Below are 21824 nucleotides of genomic sequence, written 5' to 3' on the forward strand. Positions count from 1 at the left end.
GCAGCGGCCCACGACAGCGGCGTGGCGAGCGGGTCACCGCGGTCGGGGAAGAAGAGGGAGCCGGGGCGCGCGGGCGCGGCCCAGATCTGCGACAGGGAGGGCCGGACACGGGCCCGGCGGGAGGTGGCTGGCGGCGATGCCACGTGGCAGGATCCGGTTGGATGCGGCGGCGGGGAGGGCGATGTGGCACACTCCCATTGGACGGGGCGATGTGGCCGGCGGCGGTGTACGCGTCCGCCGACGAGACGGACATGTCCGACGGCGCTGAGGGAGGAGTTTAGGGTTCATCCGCGTGAAAATTCTGGGAGGAACACATATTTATAGGTAGAGGGAGCTAGGAGAGTCCAAATGAGGTGCGGTTTTCGGCCACACAATCGTGATCGAACGCTCCAGATGATGGAGAGGGTTTAGGTGGGTTTTGGGCCACTTTAGAAGGGTGTTGGGCTGCAACACACACAAGGCCTTCTCGGTCCCTCGGTTAACCGTTGGAGCATCAAACGAAGTCCAAATGGCACGAAACTTGACAGGCGGTCTACCGGTAGTAAACCAAGGCCGCTTGGCAAGTCTCGGTCCAATCCGGAAATGTTTAATCCCCACACACGAGAAGAAGGTAGAAATGACCACCGGAGGAGAACGGAGCACCGGAATGCAAAACGGACAACGGGGAAAATGCTCGGATGCATGAGACGAACATGTATGCAAATGAAATGAACATGATGAGATGATATGCAATGCATGACACGCAAGCAATGACAGGGAAAACAACAGCGAATAACTGGACGACACCTGGCACATCGGTCTCGGGGCGTTACAACACTCCACCACTACGAGAGGATCTCGTCCCGAGATCTAGAATGGCACCGGAGGGACAACGGAAGAGATAAGAGAAGAGGTAAAACAAATTGCTTCTTTGACAAACAAGTGAAACCAAAGAACCTTGAAAAGGTTGAACAAATTGAAAGAACTAAAACAACGGAGAAGAACAAAGTTGAAAGCACTCCGTTAAGAAAGAGAAATAAGAAGGAACCGATTCGGGTAGCACTTCGGTTGAAAAGAGATGAAGACTTGATGAAATGAAAGAACTTGAGCAAAGGGGCACAACACTCCTGTTGGGGATATTACTACTGGGCATAAACCGGCCTACCTGGGCCGGATTAACTCCATTAGTAGTTCAAAGGTGTTAAAGCCCAAAGAGGCGGATAAAGGCCCAGGGCCCGTAGTCGGTTTACAACCTGTAGCCGTACATCAGCTTTGTGCACATACTTGTAATATGAGTTAGGAACAAGGAGAGACCAACCCGGATACGAGTATGAACCGGTGTTGGGACTCTCTGAATCGGCATGCGTCACCCATGTATATAAGGGGACGACCTGGCGGCGGTTCAAGGACAGACAACGACTCGAGACATAGGCAAAGCTTATTCGCTCCCTAGTCATCGAAACACCCATCAATTCCATCACAACTAGAAGTAGGCTTTACCTTCATTGAAGGGGCCGAACTAGTATAAACTCTCTTGCATCCTTGTGTCTGATTTAACCCCTTCAAGCTAACCCATAGTGATGGCTCCACGACTAAGTCCTTTCTTTAGGACATCTGCCGTGACAAAACCACGACAGTTGGCGCCCACCGTGGGGCTATCGCATGATGGTTTCCGGTTCTTCGAGGGCCGCTTTGAAGGACTCGAGGGCTATGCTGTAGGCTAGATGACTAAGAGTCGTCACGGCAGGCTCTACAACGATGATGCAGGCTGGGGCCCCGAGGCCGGCTTAGTTGAGTACGGGTACCAGGTCCCCTTTGGTAGCATTCACGTTTTCATTGGGAAGATCGGTGAACCGGGCCCTGAGCCGGACATCTGCACCGACCTCGTCGAGACGGCTCAGCGTGCGCAATCCGCCCGGGTTAAACCGGCCATGAAGCGTGCCTTCGTGGGAGTCATCCATGGAGGAAGTCATGAGGACGGGTCGGGATTTCGCGGGGCGACTGTCATTTGTTTCGGTGACGAATCTTCGACCGGAGAAACTGAATCTCTTTATCAGCTACAAGATGGCCGGATTGGGAGCTATTCCGATGGCGATAGTATTCTGGACCCCTCTGATCTGCCCAACCGGGTTGGAGTATTCATGGCCGGAACACAAGCAGCGCTTCATTCTTCGATAGCTGCGGCAACGATTTCCGGTTCAGCAGCAGCAACGGCCGCCGGGGCAGGAGACCCTGTGCGCCTGCCGGCTCAGGTTCTGTTAGAGCTATTTGATGGCGGAAGTTAATCCGCCAGATCAGGACGTTCACAATACGGAGATTGCAAAGGTAAAGGAACAGATCAGCCAGGCCAAGGCGGATCTGGCGGCTGAGGACACCAGGATGGCCACAGAGCGGGCTGCTTTAGACGCACAGGCCTACAGGCTTATGTTAGACCAGAGCGCATCACATGAAGTCATGAGAAGGAAGCACCGGTCCCGCTTACCTCCGGTTTTCGAGGCCAGAGACCTTTTCAACACTCCAGGGCCAAGAGCCGGCAATCCGCTGGAGGGGAACCGGGCAGAAGCCCCTGGGACCGATGCACCAGTTCAGCCTCGTCAGATCGACCCGCCTCGTCGAAACATCGTTGTACCTCAGGCTGCTTTAACACCCCCGGGTCACTACTCTAGCCCAATGGACAATCTTGTTGCCGCTGCTGCACGGCTGGAGGCCATTCCAATTGAAGGTGACTCGTCACAGGCAGTAGAGACACGGCGGGTCAAGGAACTTCTGACGACCGCTTTGGCCCAACAGGAAGCGTACTCGTACAGCCACGACCAAATCCACTCGACCCCTCGTCCAAGACGGAGCTATAGCAGACATATGGATGAACCGGCAGTGTCGAGTAATGAACAACGTGGGGCACCCCGGGACAACAACCCGACGGGTGGTGCTGATGACGCTCAGGAAGTGGTGAACCGGGCCCGAGCGCGTAGGGAGGCCGAGTTAGCCGCACAGCATCAGGCTCGGCAGCTCACGCCGATTCGTCCAACCATTTCGATCGAGCCTGGTGTTACTTCTAGTTCTTTGGGGGTGCCTTGCCTCGTCCCCGCTTTACGCAACATGCGCTTGCCCAAGGATTTCAAAGGCCCACGCAAGGTACCAAATTATACAGCGGGTCAACCACCAGAGACATGGGTAGAAAGCTATGAGATGGCCATGGAGATGCTTGATTTGGATGACACGGCGTGTGCGAAATACTTCACCATGATGCTTGAAGGAACGGCCCGTACTTGGTTAAAAAGCTTGCCCGCTAATTCTATCAGTTCATGGGCCCAATTACGAGCCCGGTTTATCAACAATTTCAAGGATACCTGTAAACAGCCTATGTCGATAGTGGACTTAGCTGCATGCATCCAGGAGGAAGGAGAGTCAACGACTCATTGGGTGCGCCGGGTTTCACAAGTGTTGCGCTCCTCAGACCGCATCAACGCTGACACCGCAGTATTAACCCTAGAAGGCAACTGCCGGTTTGGGCCCCTGAAGTTGAAATTGGGACGGATGAAGCGTCATTGCACCGACATGGGGACCCTCATGGCCGCTTTGGTAAAATATGCTGATTCTGATAGTACCAAGGATCCCGAATCTAATGATGACAAGACAAGGAAGGGGAAGAAGAACAACAGCTCCAAAGGTCAGCAGCATCACTGGGTAGGCAATGGCGGAGGAGGCAAGCGTAAAGCGGATGGCAACATGGATTTTGTGGCTAATACCAACGTACAGGACAATGGCCAGCGGCGCAAGGGTAGGCCGAAAAATCGTAGTGGAGCGCCCGACCCCAACCCAAACCGCCTGAACTATCTGCTAAGCCAGCCCTGTCCAAGAAATGGGACGAAGGAGGAGCCAGCAAACCACCTTTGGAAGGATTGCTTTATTATGCAGGAGTTCAAAAATTCTAATAATTTCCGGTATGATCACGGATCTGGCGGTGGCTCAGGGTCCGGGCCGGGTTACGGTGGAGGAAGTTCCGATTCAGGATTTAATGGTAATCCGGGCGGACATAATGGTCAAAATAGTCAGAACAACCAGGGTGGTTACAACCAACAGCAGCAACAGTCGGGTTACCAAAGCAACCCAAAGCAGTTGAGTAATGGGCAGTACCATGTCTTTACCACTAGCTTGGACAAGCGAGACCGGAAGGTTCAGAGACGGGCGGTCAACTCTGTTGAACCGGCCACACCCCATTATCTACGTTGGTCTGAACAGCTAATCATATGGAGCAGAGAGGATCACCCACTCCAGGTCGATAATCCGGGTTAGTTGGCTCTGGTGGTGGCGCCTCAGGTGGGAGGTTATAAGTTCACCAAGGTGCTCATGGATGGAGGGAGCAGCATTAACATCCTATACTATGAGACCTTCCGTCGTATGGAACTTACAGATAAGAATCTCAAACCGTCCAATACAGTATTCCATAGTGTAGAGCCTGGCAGATCAGCATATCCCGTTGGTAAGATAGCTCTTGAAGTGGCCTTTGGGGATGATCATGATTCCAGGTCGGAGACATTACCATTTGAAGTGGTGAAAATCCAAAGTCCATATCATGCCCTGTTTGGGCGTCCGGCATACGCCATGTTTATGGCTCGGCCCTGTTATGTGTATTTGCAGCTCAAGATGCCGGGTCACAAGGGGACAATAATGGTTCACGGAAGCCGCAAAATCGCTTTGGAATGCGAGGAAGGAGATGCGGCTTATGCAGAGTCGGTTTGTGCCACCGAGGAGTTGAAGTACTATAAGGACAATGTTGATCCGGGGGACATGACTCCGTCGAAGAAGCCAACTACGGAGCATGATCCGGCCCTGAAGTTCAAATCGGCAGCAGAAACTAAGCTTGTTGACTTCGTACCTGGCGATCCGTCCAAGCAGTTCAGCATTAGTGCCAACTTGGATCCGAAATAGGAAAGCGCGCTCATCGAGTTCATCCGTGAGAATCGGGACATTTTTGCATGGAAGCCCTCAGACATGCCAGGTGTACCGAGGCAACTCGCTGAGCACACACTTAATGTGGATCCTAAATACAAACCGGTGAAACAGTTCCTCCGCCGATTTAACGAAGAAAGACGCAAGGCGATTGGAGAAGAGGTAGCCAGGCTCTTAGCAGCTGGTTTTATTGTTGAAGTTTTTCACCCTGAGTGGCTTGCTAATCCGGTGCTAGTCCTTAAGAAAAACGGCACCTGGCGTATGTGTGTGGCTTACACAGATCTTAATAAAGCTTGTCCAGCAGATCCTTTTTCCCTCTCCCGTATTGATCAAATCATTGATGCTACGGCGGGTTGTGAGCGTTTAAGTTTTTTGGATGCATATTCTGGCTATCATCAGATCAAAATGGCAGTTAAGGACCAGGAGAAGACGGCATTCATAACTCCTTTTGGAGCCTTCTGCTATGTGTCTATGCCCTTTGGGCTCAAAAGTGCCCAGGCAACTTATCGACGGTGTGTACAAAATTGTCTTCACAAGCAGATTGGCCGTAATGTACATGCTTACGTGGATGATATCGTGGTTAAATCCAGGGAGAAGGAGACTCTAGTTGATGATTTGAAGGAAACCTTTGATAACCTAAGGACGTACAAGATGATGCTTAATCTGGACAAGTGTGTCTTTGGTGTACCGGCGGGCAAGTTATTGGGTTTTCTGGTGTCCAACAGGGGAATTGAGGCTAATCCGGAGAAGATCACAACCATCACCTCCCTGGCTAAACCAAAGTGTATCAATGATGTTCAACGCCTGGCAGGCCGGATTGCCGCGTTAAGCCGGTTTATCAGCCGCCTTGGTGAGAAGGCGATCCCTTTGTATCAGATGTTGAAGAAGACGGATCAATTCGTCTGGAGTTCTGCTGCTAATGAAGCGTTTGAGGACTTAAAGCAGCAATTGGCCAATCCGCCTGTGCTCGCCGCTCCCATTGACAAGGAGCCGTTACTGCTATATGTTGCTGCTAATGTTCGTGCGGTTAGCGTGGCTGTTGTGGTGGAACGAAAGGAGGCAGGTAAGGAGCATCCGGTTCAACATCCGGTCTATTATATCAGCAAGGTACTCATTGAGTCCAAGCAAAGGTATCCGCATTGGCAGAAGCTGGTGTACAGAGTTTTTATGGCAAGCCGGAAGCTTAAGCAATACTTCCAAGGGCACCCAATTACGGTGGTCAGTTCTCCTCCTTTGGGAGATATCATTCAGAACCGGGAAGCAACTGGCCGGATTGCAAAGTGGACTGTAGAGCTAGGGCCGTACGGTTTGAAATATGTGCCTCGGACAACGATTAAGTCTCAAGAACTTGTTGATTTCATCAATGATTGGACGGAAATGCAAGCACCTGAAGAAAAGCTGGATCATACGTATTGGACCATCCATTTTGACGGATCCAGGCAGTTGGAAGGCTCGGGGGCTGGAGTCGTATTAACTTCCCCACGAGGTGATAAGTTTTGTTATGTTCTCCGTTTAATGTTCCCTTGTACTAACAATGCAGCTGAGTATGAAGCCTTGCTCCATGGTCTTCGGATGGCTAAGGAGATGAATCTAAGTCGAGTTAAGTGCTTCGGTGATTCGGACCTTGTGGCTCAGCAAGTGTCTGGCACTTGGGACTCCAAGGACCCACTCATGGCAGCATATCGTCGTGAGGTGGATATTGTTGCAGGTTATTTCAGAGGCTATCAGGTGGACCACGTGGACCAGCGGAAAAATGAAGCGGTGGACGCTTTAAGCTGATTGGGCTCTCAGCGCAAACCGGTCCCACCCAATGTTTTTCTGGATGTGCTGCACAACCCGTCGGTGAAGATCCCTGGTGAAGAGGATTTGGCCATTCCTGATCCGGAGGCTCAATTGGTGGCAGTTCTTCATGTTATTCTGGATTGGACGCTTCCTTATCTGGCGTACAAGAACCGGGGCGAGTTGCCAGAAGATGAGATTCTGGCCCGGCAGATAATCCGGTGATCGAAGTCCATGGCTGTCATCAACGGTGAGTTGCATCATTGCAGTGTATCAGGAGCTTTTCAACGTTGCGTGTCTCCTGAAGAAGGCCGTGAAATTTTGCGGGAGATCCACGAAGGAGATTGTGGTCACCACGCCGGTTCAAAATCTCTGGTGGCTAAAGCGTTTTGCCATGGTTTCTATTGGTTAACTGCTCATGCTGATGCGAAGGATCTGGTCAGACGATGTGATGGTTGCCAAAGGTTTTCAAGACGTGCTCATGTACCGGCTCAAGAATTGAGGATGATTCCAATTACTTGGCCGTTTGTGACTTGGGGGCTAGATATGGTTGGGCCTTTCAAAATGTCCAAGGATAAGAAGACCCACCTCCTGGTGGCGGTGGACAAGTTTACAAAGTGGGTGGAGGCAGAACCTGTTAGCAAGTGTGATGCGGCCACGGCGGTTCAGTTCATCAAAAAGGTGATTTTCCGGTTTGGCTTTCCGCACAGTATTATCACAGATAATGGTACCAATTTATCCAAAGGTGCTATGAAGGAGTTCTGCGAACGGGAGAACATCCGGCTCGACGTTTCATTAGTGGCACATCCACAGCCCAATGGTCAAGCAGAAAGAGCTAATCAAGAGATCTTGAGAGGCATCAAGCCCCGGCTCATGGTTCCTTTGTAGAGAACGCCGGGTTGTTGGATAGAAGAATTACCATCTGTGTTATGGAGCATCAATACAACACCCAACAGATCAACATGATACACACCGTTCTTCATGGTTTATGGAGCGGAGGTGGTTCTCCCCAGCGATATCCGTCATGACTCACCTCGTGTCACGGCTTATGTTGAAGTGGACAACGAGACAGCACGACAAGATGCTTTGGACCGGTTGGATGAAGAGCGTGACATCGCAGCCGCCCGGTCGGTGATTTACCAGCAGGATCTTCGTCGTTATCACAGTCGCCGAGTCAGAACCAGAGCCTTCCAGGAAGGAGATTTGGTGCTTCGGCTCATCCAAGATCAGACTGATATGCATAAGCTATCCCCACCTTGGGAGGGGCCTTTCGTGGTCAGCAAGAATTTGCACAATGGGTCGTACTATCTGATCGATATTCGAGAGCATAAGGACTCACGTACATCAGAGGAGGAGACTAGCAGGCCGTGGAATATAGCTCATCTTCGGCCTTACTATACCTGAGCCATTGGCTATACTTATGTACATACAATGTATATATTATGATTAAGTAAAATAAACCGGAACCTCAGCTAAAGCGGGGTATCTGTTCTTTTACATCATGTGAGGTTACACGGAGTTGCTCTAAAGCGGCCTCCGGTTTACCCCTTGAGTTCGCTTTGCTAAAAGCATCGTGTTATATCACTTGGAGGATTGGTCGTGTCCGAACCAATACCATGCCTCTTGATAGGCGAAAGCCACTAGATCACTTGGGGACTTGGTCATGTCTAAACTAGTCATGCCTCTTGATCGGCCTAAGGCCACAGAATCACTTGGGGGCTTGGTCCAACCCGAACCATGACCACGCCATTTGGTAAAATGCCACAAGAACCACTTGGGGACCTTGCTAACTAGACCCATAGTTACACCTAACGGGAGCTTGGTCGTGTTTGGCCATGGTTACGCCATTTGATCAGCTTAAATAAGTCTTTTTGGGCAAACGTTTTTTTCGTTGCTTTTGCTTCATACTTTTCTTTGAAGGGGGGTTTTTGCTTTTTATTGTGTTTCTTAAACCGACAATTTTTTTTCAATTGACGGAACACAGTTCACGTCAATCCAGAGGCTATTTGACCGGTTTAATCCGCGTTGTTAACATCCTATTATGGAGTAACACGGTATTTATTGTAACCCGGCATGGTTTACATGGTAAACCAGCGTCATATATATATACAGGAGCTGTTATCTCCTCCAACAGTATGGGTTTGCAAAACTCAGCTTCAAGATTGGCCAAGCCAACTTCACGCTCAATGACGGCAGGTATTATGTATCTCAAAATTTGGTCATACTTAAAATTTTGTTTTGATTTCATATATGCAGACATCATATTCCGCCTGACGGTACAACCGCGGTGGCACTTGACGAATTTTTCATTTCAGAAAGTGTTTTGGAAAGTTCATTGCCACAGGAAGAACAAATTATGCATGAAGGCATATCAACATCAAAGGTATCAGCTAGCCTATTACAAGGCAACATGGTGCCCATAATAATATTATTGTTTTTCACGAAGAAGAGGCAGTTTTAAACCGGCGTCCGGTTCAAGCTTGGTCACCAGCCTGGCCTGATGGTTGTGGGTCGTCCTGCGCAGCTTCAGCCTCTGTATCCCTACCCAGTGGTTGGAAATCCACAGTTGTCCAGTCGATTCCTATTAATGCTTGAAGAACAGCTTCATCGTGAATCAGCAAGGACGGGTCAATATCGGGAGCGTAAGTATGCTTACAGATTGGAGGAATCAGATTTTCCGATTCATGGATTGGCGCAGCTATTCGCTTGTTCTGACTGTCATATTGCGCTTGATAACGAGACAAGTCTGCTTCCTCAGCCAACTGACAAGCTAGTGGACGCACCTCCCGGTTTATCGCTGGCAGATCCGCTTCACCGAATTCTGATCCGTCTTCCTTCAAGCTGGGATAGCCCTGAGCCGCTTCAACAGGATCAAAATCCGGCACCCAGGCTTTTGCCCGGATTAAAGCATTGATTGCGCCGGTTCGAGCAGCAGATTTCTTTAGCTCTTCAATCCAGGTAGGAAGCACCAACAGTTTCATCAGAGTATCTTGAATCAAAGTAGGCGCCGGTTTGTTATGAGAGGCAGTACAGATGATCCGCTGGGCACCAGTATACAATTGTTCAACCAATGTATAGGCGGCTTTTAGCTTCTTCCGTACATCTGACCCCAAGTGACCAATGCATGTCCCTGAAATACCATAAAGGGTTAATAAGCCGGCGACTTTGTCAGAAGGCAGAGCCAATTCAGTAGGAAAACTGGCTTACCAAAGATAGCAGCAGTCATGGCATGCACGTGCCGCTTTATGCTGGTCAGTTCATCTGCCACTGGTTTTAGTGCAGCCTCAGCATCCTCTACTCGTTTGATCAAAGCGGATTTCTCAGTGGCCCAGTCTGCCCGTTTCTTTTTGAAGTTTTCCTTAAGTTGTTCCATGGCGCTTAAAGCACTGGCCAATTCCTCTTTTGCTTTGGAGGTTTCAGCTTGTTGGGTTTTCAGGGCTTCTTGAAGATCGATGACTTGGTTCTCTTTCGTCGTCAGCTCCGCCTGCATGCATACAGATATATGCTTCAGCAAACTGGTAGAAGGATTCAAGTACCAACCACATAACAAGTTATGCGCTTAGTACTTGGGGGCTAATGCATATTTGATCTAAAACAGCCCCCGATTTACCCCTTCATCTTTCGATTGTTTACAAAGTCCCAAGATCAATACAAGTATTCAACTTGGCACTTGGGGGCTAATGGCTATTTGATCATATATATTATGATACGGCAGTTTCAATTACTTAAAGTACCGGTTTAACTACGCTAAAGTTGAACCGGCCCTTGGGGGCTACACCAGCAAATTTCAAAGCAACAAGATTTATATTATTTAAGTCCCGGTTTGAAAGAATATTCCAAACCGGCCCTTGGGGGCTAGGAGAGTCAGGAATGGAAGCATACAAGCAAGAAGGAGCATATGGAAATTACCTCATATCGTCTTTCATCACGTTAACCAGACCGGCTTCATAGTCACGGCTGGTATACAGCCGGTTCAGATAGCCGGAATGGATATCTTGGGCGTTCAGAGCAGCGTAAGTCGTCAGATCAGCGTTCCACTTGCCTTTACCAAAGGCAGCAAGTTCTTCCTTGGCAGAATGTTTGGATAAAGCGACAGGATTGTTTGGCTCAGTATGGCCAGTACCAATAATGACAACCTCAACATCTTTGGTACCACCGGTTTGCACTGGAGCTGTTGGCTTATCAGTAGGCTTTGCTGGACCGGTGGAGCTTTCAATCCGGATGGAACCTGTAGGCTGATGGGTAGGATCTGAGGTGTTAGTGGGTCTCTCTTCTGCAATAAGATCATCATCTTGTTGCGGTGGATCGTTGGGAATATCCTCGGGAATAGCCGCTTCAGCGTTGGGTGTCTTGTCCGTTTCAAGAACGACATCCTCTTCGGCCGCTTTGTCCAGGCTGGCCTTCTTGCTTGGCCTAGGTTTGGCCCTGAGAAGGATAACAAAATCAAATACAGAATATGTTCTAAGGCAATGTACTGCAAACATTGCAATAAGTATAGCTTACCCAAACACCGTTTTGAGCGGTGGGAGCTGAGTAGCCGATGACTCGCTAGAAGATGAGTGGGAAGTGACCTGATAATTGGAGTCAGACAGAGTAAGAGGTTGACGAAAGCAGCCCACTTTAGGACAAGCACTGACAAGCAAATTAGAGACCTCGGAATGGCGTTTCCGAACCGGACTGTTCGGTAAACCGGTGGAGGTAACTACCTGGCCGGTGTGCCGGGTGGTGCGGCGAGCTTCGTGTTGTTGGGTCTTCATAAGAAGTTTAGGATCCAAATAAGCAAGAGGATGAGAAAATTTAACTTTCCGGTTTGCCTGACGGATTTTTTGTGAAGGCAAGGTTTCTGAATTGGAAGAGAGAATAATTACCTCGGCAACATCCGCGTGGCTGGCTTCGACATCATCCTGACAAATATCATCATCAATAAGACGCATGAAAAATAAACCAAGTGAGTCAAGCTCTACCTCAAAATCCGGATTATCAACCTCATCGTCAGGAGCCGTATTAGAAGAGGCGGTGGTTCTTTTCCTATGGGCAGTCTTCTTCACAGCTTTAGTCTTTTGCCGGGCTGCTCTTTCCGGTTTGTCTGGTTTTTCTGGCTTCTCCTGCGGCAGTTTTCTGCTCCAAAACGGATCATCGCCCTGATTATGCAGACACTGATATTAAAAACAATGACCAGACATATCAATAACAGATTCAGTAAAGGGAAAAGTCAAAGTCTTACAGCTGGCGGTTTGTTGGTGGCACAGAAGGGAAGCTGGCCGGTTCTGGCGCAGATGTGTTCCAGTTCATTCAGTATCTTACGCACAGCCTCTGTGATTTCTTCACCAGAGAGCTGGAGTCTTGAGTGTCGTAGTGGGTCATCAACACGATCAGTATACTGGCACATCAAACCGGAGCGCAGACTAAGAGGCAGTATGCTCCATGATATCCAACAGCGAGCAAGATCAACCCCTGTTAAACCGTTGGCCATAAAAGCTCTGAGCTTTGATAGCTGAGGAGCATATTTACTTCTCTCCTATGCAGTCAATCTTTGTGGAGAAGGGTGTGTGTTGCTGAGCCGCTCCGGTCGAAAGCCAGGCAAGGGATTCTCACCAGCAGGGGAGGTGTCTTTGCAGTAGAACCATGTCTGATTCCATTCTTTGGGGTGGCTATGCAGTTTTGCGTGAGGGTATGTGACCTCTTTCCTTTTCTGAATCGCCACACCACCCAATTCCGTATTGGAGCCATTAGTAAATTCAGTACGACGGTTTAGATGGAATAGGTCTCTGAACAGTTCCACTGTGGGCTCCTCTTGAAAGAACGCTTCACAGAGCACTTGGAAGTGACACATATTTGTAACAGAGTTGGGGCCAATATCTTGTGGATGGAGCTGGAAATCGACTAAGACATCCCGATAAAATTTAGAACTGGGCGGCTTAAAGCCCCGGGCTAAGTGATCTACGAAAACAACAACCTCTCCTTCTCAAGGTGAGGGAGGGATTTCTTTGCCAGGAGCCCTCCAATGGATTGTATCCTTACTGCCTAAAGCACCAATCAGGACTAAATCGTCCAGTTCAGCCTCTGTGATGCGAGAAGGAACCCAATTGCACTCATACACTTGCTTGGCCATGACGGAATCTACAAGGTAAAAGATCCCGGTTCAAAAATGCATTGATTAAAATGCACTGGTATGTACAATGTTAAACCCGAAACAACCCTATCTAAACTAGAGTTTCATGAAGCAACCTACATCTAGCGTTTCAACGAGGGGACTAATGGCATATATCGGTTTGGAAAATTTTCTATAAGGTTAAACCGCTTGACCTAAACATTGAAGCAATTAAGATTGCGGATGGTTAAGTATGCAGAAACAGGTTTCACAAGATCTTATTACGGCATTGGATCTGAAGCAAGTTCAGAAAATAAGAAAAATAGTCAAAGATCAAAGCAGAACAGTATTGAATCAATGAGCAGAAGTATATGTGAGATCTATGGTTTTGGGCAGGAAACTAGCGGCGGATACTGAAAGTTACCTCTACACAAAGCAAGGGTTTACATGTGCATCCAGGAGCTAATACATGAGTATGAACAAGTGATGAACACCGCAAGAACACGAAGCCCTAGATCAGATCTATATTGAGAAGAATAGAAGACCTAACAGAGCTGAGGAAAACGCGGAAGGTCGCCGCGGCTTTCTGGCGCGTTCAAGTTGATGCAGCGGCCAAGGGTGATGCAGAAGACGACGGCGGCGGCGGAGCTCTGAGACTGGCGACGCGAGGAAGACGAAGAGGAAGGGCACGAAGGGAAGAAAAGAAATGACCCTTCGGGCCTATTTATAAGGCAAAGGACATGCGTCAGGCGCGGGAAACAAGGGACCGCAGATTTTGGAAGTAGGGCGGTCACCTCGGTCATTGCGAATCTGTTAAACAAGAAGATATCATGGATGTTTTCTTTATGACAGATGATGTCACGCCAGTTTACAGCAAACAGAGAAGATGACGTCACGGCGGTTCAACAACTACAAGAAGATGTTGAAGACGAAGATTTTTGCTAAGGATTGACATGAACCTGTTCAAATCAATCTGGGGCCTAATATTGGGGATATTACTAATGGGCATAAACCGGCCTACCTGGGCCGGATTAACTCCATCAGTAGTTCAAAGGTGTTAAAGCCCAAAGAGGCAGATAAAGGCCCAGGGCCCGTAGTCGGTTTACAACCTGTAGCCGTACATCAGCTTTGTGCACATACTTGTAATATGAGTTAGGAACAAGGAGAGACCAACCCGGATACGAGTATGAACCGGTGTTCGGACTCTCTGAACCGGCAGGCGTCACCCATGTATATAAGGGGACGACCCGGCGGTGGTTCAAGGACAGACAACGACTCGAGACATAGACGAAGCTTATTCGCTCCCTAGTCATCGAAACACCCATCAATTCCATCACAACTAGAAGTAGGCTTTACCTTCATTGAAGGGGCCGAACTAGTATAAACTCTCTTGCGTCCTTGTGTCCGCTTTAACCCCTTCAAGCTAACCCGTAGCGATGGCTCCACGACTAAGTCCTTTCTCTAGGACATCTGCCGTGACAAAACCATGACAACTCCGGTTAAGAGGATAAGCATGATAAGGACAAGAAGAAGGTTTGAAGAGAGCAGCAACACAATTCCTCCGGGAGAGAGTAATAGAAGATATATGATTAAAATAAAGAATGAAGAAGAAAATGCCAACTTCTGTCACAAAGAGTTTGAAAAGGCATCTTTAGGAGAAGGGTCGAACGGAGTTGTTGGAACACCAACAACGAAAAGAATACACTTGATATGGTCTTATGGAATACATCTCAAATTATGAGGTGACAGCCTACCACTCACGGAAAAAGAATTGGATTGGAATGAACAAGGAGACAAGAAAGTATTTCACCGGGAGGATAGATGAAGAACTTGGATCATATATTATCACCATTAATAGCAACAAACCTTAGGGAAAGTTTTAGGTGAAAACAAACCCAAGATAACTCCAAAGAAGAGATTGATGGATTTAAAATACCTCATTCTTAACAACGTGTGAATCATGAGACATGAACTCAAATTATCAAGAATGACATAATACCACCTCGAATGATACGGTTGAAAGAATTGCACTTTAAAATGCAACATTAAGAATACTTGAGCTCCTCTGAAAAGAATCTCGATGAACACTTCGAGAAGAAATTAAATCCTTGATGAACCATCATGAAGAACCTCCATGAAGAACTCCAGTAACGAAAGGATAACGAGAACAAAGAGATGTTGAAAACACAAGGTGAATCCTTGCAATGATTAGATGGATCTTCGCGATGAAATAAATTGAGAGAGCTTGGAAGTCCGGAAAAGAAAAGATGAAACAATTGAAACCAAGAGTTTTGATGAGGCTCCGGAATAAGGAATTAATCACTTGGATGAAACAAGAATAAGAATTATGTTCTGTGTATCCTTCAACAATCAAATTGATGACAATCAACGGATTTGACATATTACTTATTCTCGTGGAAAAGATTAAGAGAGATATAACTTAAACTTGAGAACGTCTTCAACTAGTTACCGGTAGGATTGAAAAGAACGAATGAATATATACGATAATGAATGACGAGAACTCTTGCATGAACCACTGTTAGAATTGAAATAAACGAAGTTAGGGATGAATCACCGGGTAAGAATTGAAAATGAACGAAGAAAAGACAAAGAAACACCGGGAAGAATTAGCAAATGAACGAAGATGTTTGAGGGGATTTAGATACATCAGAACGAAGAGATCAAGAACTGATTAGAGGATATATGATTGATGCACCGGCAAGATAGGAGAATGATAACTAACAGCTGAGAATGAATAAACCTGAATTGATGGACTCCGGATAACAAACTGAGAAGACTCATGAATTACTCCGGATAGGTGAAAAGAATACTCCCGATCAAAACGATTACGAGAGGATGGCAACAAGCTAGAATCACGAATTTTGAAGAGAATGGAGCAAGATTAAAGAGAAACTCTTCTTCGGTCTTCAAAATCCGAGAATGACGATGAGAAACACCACCAAGAATAATTTAGACACTCCAGGAGAATCAAAAGCGAAGAGGTTGAGCCAACTATGAAAAGAATTTGAAAGATCTTGGAGAAATACATTTGACTGATGATAATTCATTCTTACGTCAAACTTTGACAAGAAATTTGAGGACAGCTCCAGGGAAAATAAGAAGAGTCAGGTAAGATCCTGGGAATAGACCTGTGGGCTAGGGCCCACTCAAAATAAACACCGTTGGAATGATTACTTGAAATATATTGCACTGGTAGAATTAAATGACTTGAAAGAGATAACAACCTCAAAATAGATTGAACTGATCTTGAATGAAAAAAAACGAGCCTCCTTAGATATCTTGAGCACTTCAGGACAATAGAATAGCGAGAGGTGAACGATTAAGAATTGCACCGGCATGAGAAAACATTGAAATACGGAAAATAATATGGTCAACACCGAAAGCTTGAATTGGTTCCACCGGAGAAGAAAAAGAATGAATAATGGTGAACTAGAAACTTCGTTAAAATCTTCATGAGCATCACCGGGTAAGAACATTGATGGAGAAGAATGGAGAGATTTCACATCAATAAGATGGATACTCGATAAAGAAATCCGAGTCCTAGCAGAAACAAGGGTGGGAGGGTGGGAAAACAAACACAACTTGGGATGGATGAACGAACACCGTTGAGAAAGCTGAGATTGAAACTTGCGGATGTTGAAAATGAACGGATCCGCTTGAAGAGAAGCACACCGGTTGAAAATGTTTGACATGACAATCTCGATGATCGAGAAGGATTGCATTCACATAGGAGTATGAGAACACCGTTTAGGAAAAAGGTATGGAATCAACATTTGACTTCGAAGCACCTCGAATACCACAACTCAAAACAAAACAAAGTTTTGGCTTGCAGAATAAGCCGGAACAAACATATGATAGAGATTTCGTCCAAAGTTTTCGTGGTGGGGCCTACACGGGCTCGATCGTACAACACCATCATGTACAAGGCAGTGCACATGACATACGAAGCGTCCCCGAGTCGGCATAGCCAAGGACTCTTTAAGACACAACGAGACCACTGTAAAACCGACCGTGAATAGGCGGACCACTAGATGTCGAACCCCAATTTCATATCATACATCTGTCGAAAGATATCCTAAGAGCTACTTGAATTCCCACTTATAAACTCCCGAACCTTTCCGGTTATGCAATCAGGTGTTGGGGATACAGGGGAAGCATAATATCTCACCCAAATTAGCAAATCCAACATCCAGCTGTATCCGTCCTTCAACACATAACCAAGAAACTTCAGAAACCATCTACCTCAACCTTCGAAAAGCATCTATTATACAAGTTATGGCAATACCCCCGAACTCCCACCCCAGTACTGGGTGGCGTCGAGGTTATCTCACCAACGAACTGCATAAAAGAGATTTTCGATGTCGGCGTACTAGACTCAGGTATTCCAGAACTGCAACGATAAAATTATGACGACAACACCTCAGAGCTCAAATCCCCGGGACACTTCCACAAAACCCCTGACAGGAGGCACCAAGACAATGTTCTCGTCATAAAACCATCGGAACGATTCCAAGATACCCGCGTGATCCTAAATTTTTTTTAGTGAAATTTGAGAAGAGAAGAGTCAAAACTCTACGTTAGGAAGCCTTACCAGAGCGATGAGGAGACTGGGAAGTAAAAATAATTCCTAAACTCTCCGATATATAATTCCTAAATGACTCAAAACATTTTTCTAGACACAACTCGGCCGCTAATAACGATCAAGCAATGGGGCTCCTAAGGTCGGGGAAGGCTCTGATTACCAACTTGTAACACCCTCGATGCGGCTATATCTCCCACGTGTCGAAGCACGACTTAGAGGCATAACCGCATTGAAAGCAATGTCGCAAGTGAGGTAATCTTCACGCAACCCAAGTAATACAATAGGGGAAAAAAATACATAGTTGGCTTACAATCGCCACTTCACACAATTACATGAATAAAACATTACATCATCCAAATACAATCAAGGCCCGACTACGGAGCCAAAATAAAAGAAGAACCCCAAATGCGACAAGGTCCCCGATCGACCCCAACTGGGCTCCACTACTGACCAACTAGAATGAAACAACACAAAGGACAAGATCTTCATCAAGCTCCTCCTTGAGCTTGGTTGCGTCATCTGCACGGTTCAACGGCACCTGCAAGCTGGTTTTGGAAGTATCTTTGAGCCACGGGGACTCAGCAATTTCACACCCTCGCGATCAAGACTATTTAAGCTTATGGGTAAGGTAAAGGTATGAGGTGGAGCTGCAGCAAGCGACTAGCATATATGGTGGCTAACATACGCAAATGAGAGCGAGAAGAGAAGGCAAAGCACGGTCGATAAAAGTATGATCAAGAAGTGATCCTAAAACAACCTACGTCAAGCATAACTCCAACACCGTGTTCACTTCCCGGACTCCGCCGGAAAGAGACCATCACGGTTACACACGCGGTTGATGCATTTTAATTAAGGTCAACTTCAGGTTTTCTACAACCGGACGTTAACAAATTCCCATCTGCCCATAACCACGGGCACGACTTTCGAAAGTTCAAAACCCTACAGGGGAGTCCCAACTTAGCCCATGACAAGCTCTCACGGTCAACGAAGGAATAGACCTCCTCCCGAGACGTTCCGATCAGACTCGGTATCTAGGTTCTTCAAGACACTTCGACAGGTTAAAACAAATCCAGCAACACCGCCCGAATGTGCCGACAAATCCCGATAGGAGCTGCACATATCTCTTTCTCAGGGCACTCTCAGATTATCTTAGGTACGGGTAGGCCAGCCCAGAGTTGCCCCTGGTGGCCACCGGCAGCTGACAGGTTGGACCAACACTCAGAGGAGCACTGGCCCGGGGGGGTAAAATAATGATGACCCTCAGGAGCGCGACTCCCAAGGGAAAAGAAAAGGCTAGGTGGTGAATGGTAAAACCAAGGTTGGGCATTGCTGGAAAAGCTTTAATCAAGGCGAACTATCAAGGGGTTCCCATTATAACCCAACCACGTGAGGAACGCAAAATCCGGGAACATAACACCGATATGACGGAAACTAGGGCGGCAAGAGTGGAACAAAACACCAGGCATAAGGCCGAGCCTTCCACCCTTTACCAAGTATATAGATGCATTAATTTAAATAAGAGATATTGTGATATCCCAACAAGTAAACATGTTCCAACAAGGAACAACATCTCCATGTTCCAACAAGGAACAAACTTCAATCTTCACCTGCAACTAACAACGCTATAAGAGGGGCTGAGCAAAGCGGTAACATAGCCAAACAAAGGTTTGATAGGACAAGGTGGGTTAGGAGCTTGGTTCAAAAATATGGGAGGCATGATAAGCAAGTGGTAGGTATCGCAGCATAGGCATAGCAAAAGAGCGAGCATCTAGCAAAGCAAAGATAGTAGTGATTTCGAGGGTATGATCATCTTGCCTGCAAAGTTGTCAGAGTTGACTGGATCCTCGAAAGCAAACTCAACGGGCTCCTCGTTAGCGAAATCGTCTCCCGGCTCTACCCAAACAAGACAAACAAGCAAACGGAACACAATCAACCACGTGCAAAGCTCAAACAATATGATGCAAAGATGATATGCTATGCGGGATGTGATGCGGGATGCATATGCAAGATTTGACAAGGAATGCATGAACCTGGCCTCAACTTGGAAATCCAAGTGTGCCACTGGAAAGATGAGATTAAATCTCTTGAAAACAATAGAAAGAACGCCGGAATCGGAGTTACGGTTTGGAAATGGCAAGCGATTCAAATATGGCACCGGTCTGCGATTTACAGCAAGTAGCCATCTAAATGCAACGAGATGAACATGCTACAGCACTCAAACATGGCATAAAAATACATGGCAGGGATGCATTCATGATGCTTAACAAAAGTCTAGCACTGAGCTACGGCCAATTCATCCATTAACAGGTTCAAACAAGCATGGCAAAAATGCATTTGACAAACAGATCTCAGACTGGAGCATGCAAATCAGATATCAAGTAGGCATGTTTACGAGCTCGATGCACTCACTACAGAGCAAGGCATGACAATCTAAGCATACACATATCAAGAATACACATTATACAAGCTAGACATGGCAAGAACAATACATAACATGCACGGATCAACTACAACATCATCGGCAAAATCGCTAACAAGTAGACAATCTGCCCAGATTCACGAAATGACAAAAGTAGAGCTTGATTGACTCAAGCTAGTGTGCTCCATAATTGCAAACAAAGACATGGATGGATAGAGAACTACAAGATTAACAAAACATCCTTACTGATCATCCTCAAAAGAGGCACGGATCACTAGGAAACAACATGAACATATGGCCATATGAGATAAACAGATCAAGGACTTAGGGGAATTGCTAAGTCCCTGAAATCAGCATTACCAAGTGCCTCACTTTGCAAGCTTGTTCTAGTCACCACACACATCACACAAATACATGGGTTGCACCTCTGGAAAGATGGCAAAACATATAACAAAACTCATGTAGAGCTCAAGGGCATATCATGCACACAATAATCATGGCAAAAATGACAAATATCTAATTGGAGCAGCAGATCTGACAATTATCTCAACTAGAATTCTTCCAACAGCATTTCAGGCATCAAGATGAGCTCAAATGAAAATGATGCAATGATATGAAATGATGTACTCTCTGAGATGAACATTTTGATATGCTATATGCATGAATCGGAGCTACGGATGCAAAGTTACGGCATGAAGAACATGGGCACATGAATCTGGGAATTTCGGGACTTTGTGGAATTTTACCCCGCGGGAAAAGTCAACGGGTGGACGAGGTGGTTCCGGGACTAAGCGATCTGGGGACGGGCGCGGGCGTTTGGTTCGAAGGGCTGGTGGATCTGATCCCGATCCGCCAGATCCGGCTGGATCGAACTCCGGCGATGGCGGAGGCGACCGGCGACCGGAGCGGCGCGGTGGCCGGCGTAAGATGGCGGCGGCGGCGACCTCGGGCAGGAGGCGGGGTCGTGTAGGGGCGAGGACGCGGGCGGCTCGCGCGGAGGAGGTCGCTGGCGGGCGAGGACGGAGATGGGCGGCACCGACGGAGGGAGGTGGTGGCGCGCGCTCGCCGGACTGCGGCGGCGGCGGCCCACGATGGCGGCGCGGCGAGCGGGGCACCGCGGTCGGGGAAGAAGAGGGAGCCGGGGCGCGCGGGCGCGGCCCAGATCTGCGACCGGGAGGGCCGGACACGGGCCCGGCGGGCTTCGGCGGGAGGCGGCTGGCGGCGATGCCACATGGCAGGATCCGGTTGGATGCGGCGGCGGGGAGGGCGACGTGGCACGCTCCCATTGGACGGGGCGATGTGGCCGGTGGCGGTGGACGCGTCCGCCAACGAGACGGACAGGTCCGGCGGCGCTCAGGGAGGAGTTTAGGGTTCATCCGCATGAAAATTCCGGGAGGAACACATATTTATAGGTAGAGGGAGCTACGAGAGTCCAAATGAGGTGCGGTTTTTGGCCACGCGATCGTGATTGAACGCTTTATATGATGGAGAGGGTTTTGGTGGGTTTTGGGCCACTTTGGAAGGGTGTTGGGCTGCAACACACATGAGGCCTTCTCGGTCACTCGGTTAACCGTTGGAGCATCAAACGAAGTCCAAATGGCATGATACTTGACAGGCGGTCTACCGGTAGTAAACCAAGGCCGCTTGTCAAGTCTCGGTCCAATCCGGAAATGTTTAATCCCCACACACGAGAAGAAGGTAGAAATGACCACCGGAGGAGAACGGAGCGCCGGAATGCAAAACGGACAACGGGGAAAATGCTCGGATGCATGAGACGAACATGTATGCAAATGAAATGCACATGATGACATGATATGCAATGCATGACATGCAAGCAATGACAAGGCAAACAACAGCGAATAACTGGATGACACCTGGCACATCGGTCTCGGGGCGTTACACTGGGTGAGCAGAACACATCAGGACACCCCCTCCAAGCTCGCCCAGGTGGGTTATGCCCACCTGGTGGCCCCACAGACCCTAGCTCTGATGCTATAAAA

This window comes from Triticum dicoccoides, chromosome 3A, assembly GCF_002162155.2.
Source record: "Triticum dicoccoides isolate Atlit2015 ecotype Zavitan chromosome 3A, WEW_v2.0, whole genome shotgun sequence".
In the NCBI taxonomy this organism is placed as follows: domain Eukaryota; kingdom Viridiplantae; phylum Streptophyta; class Magnoliopsida; order Poales; family Poaceae; genus Triticum; species Triticum dicoccoides.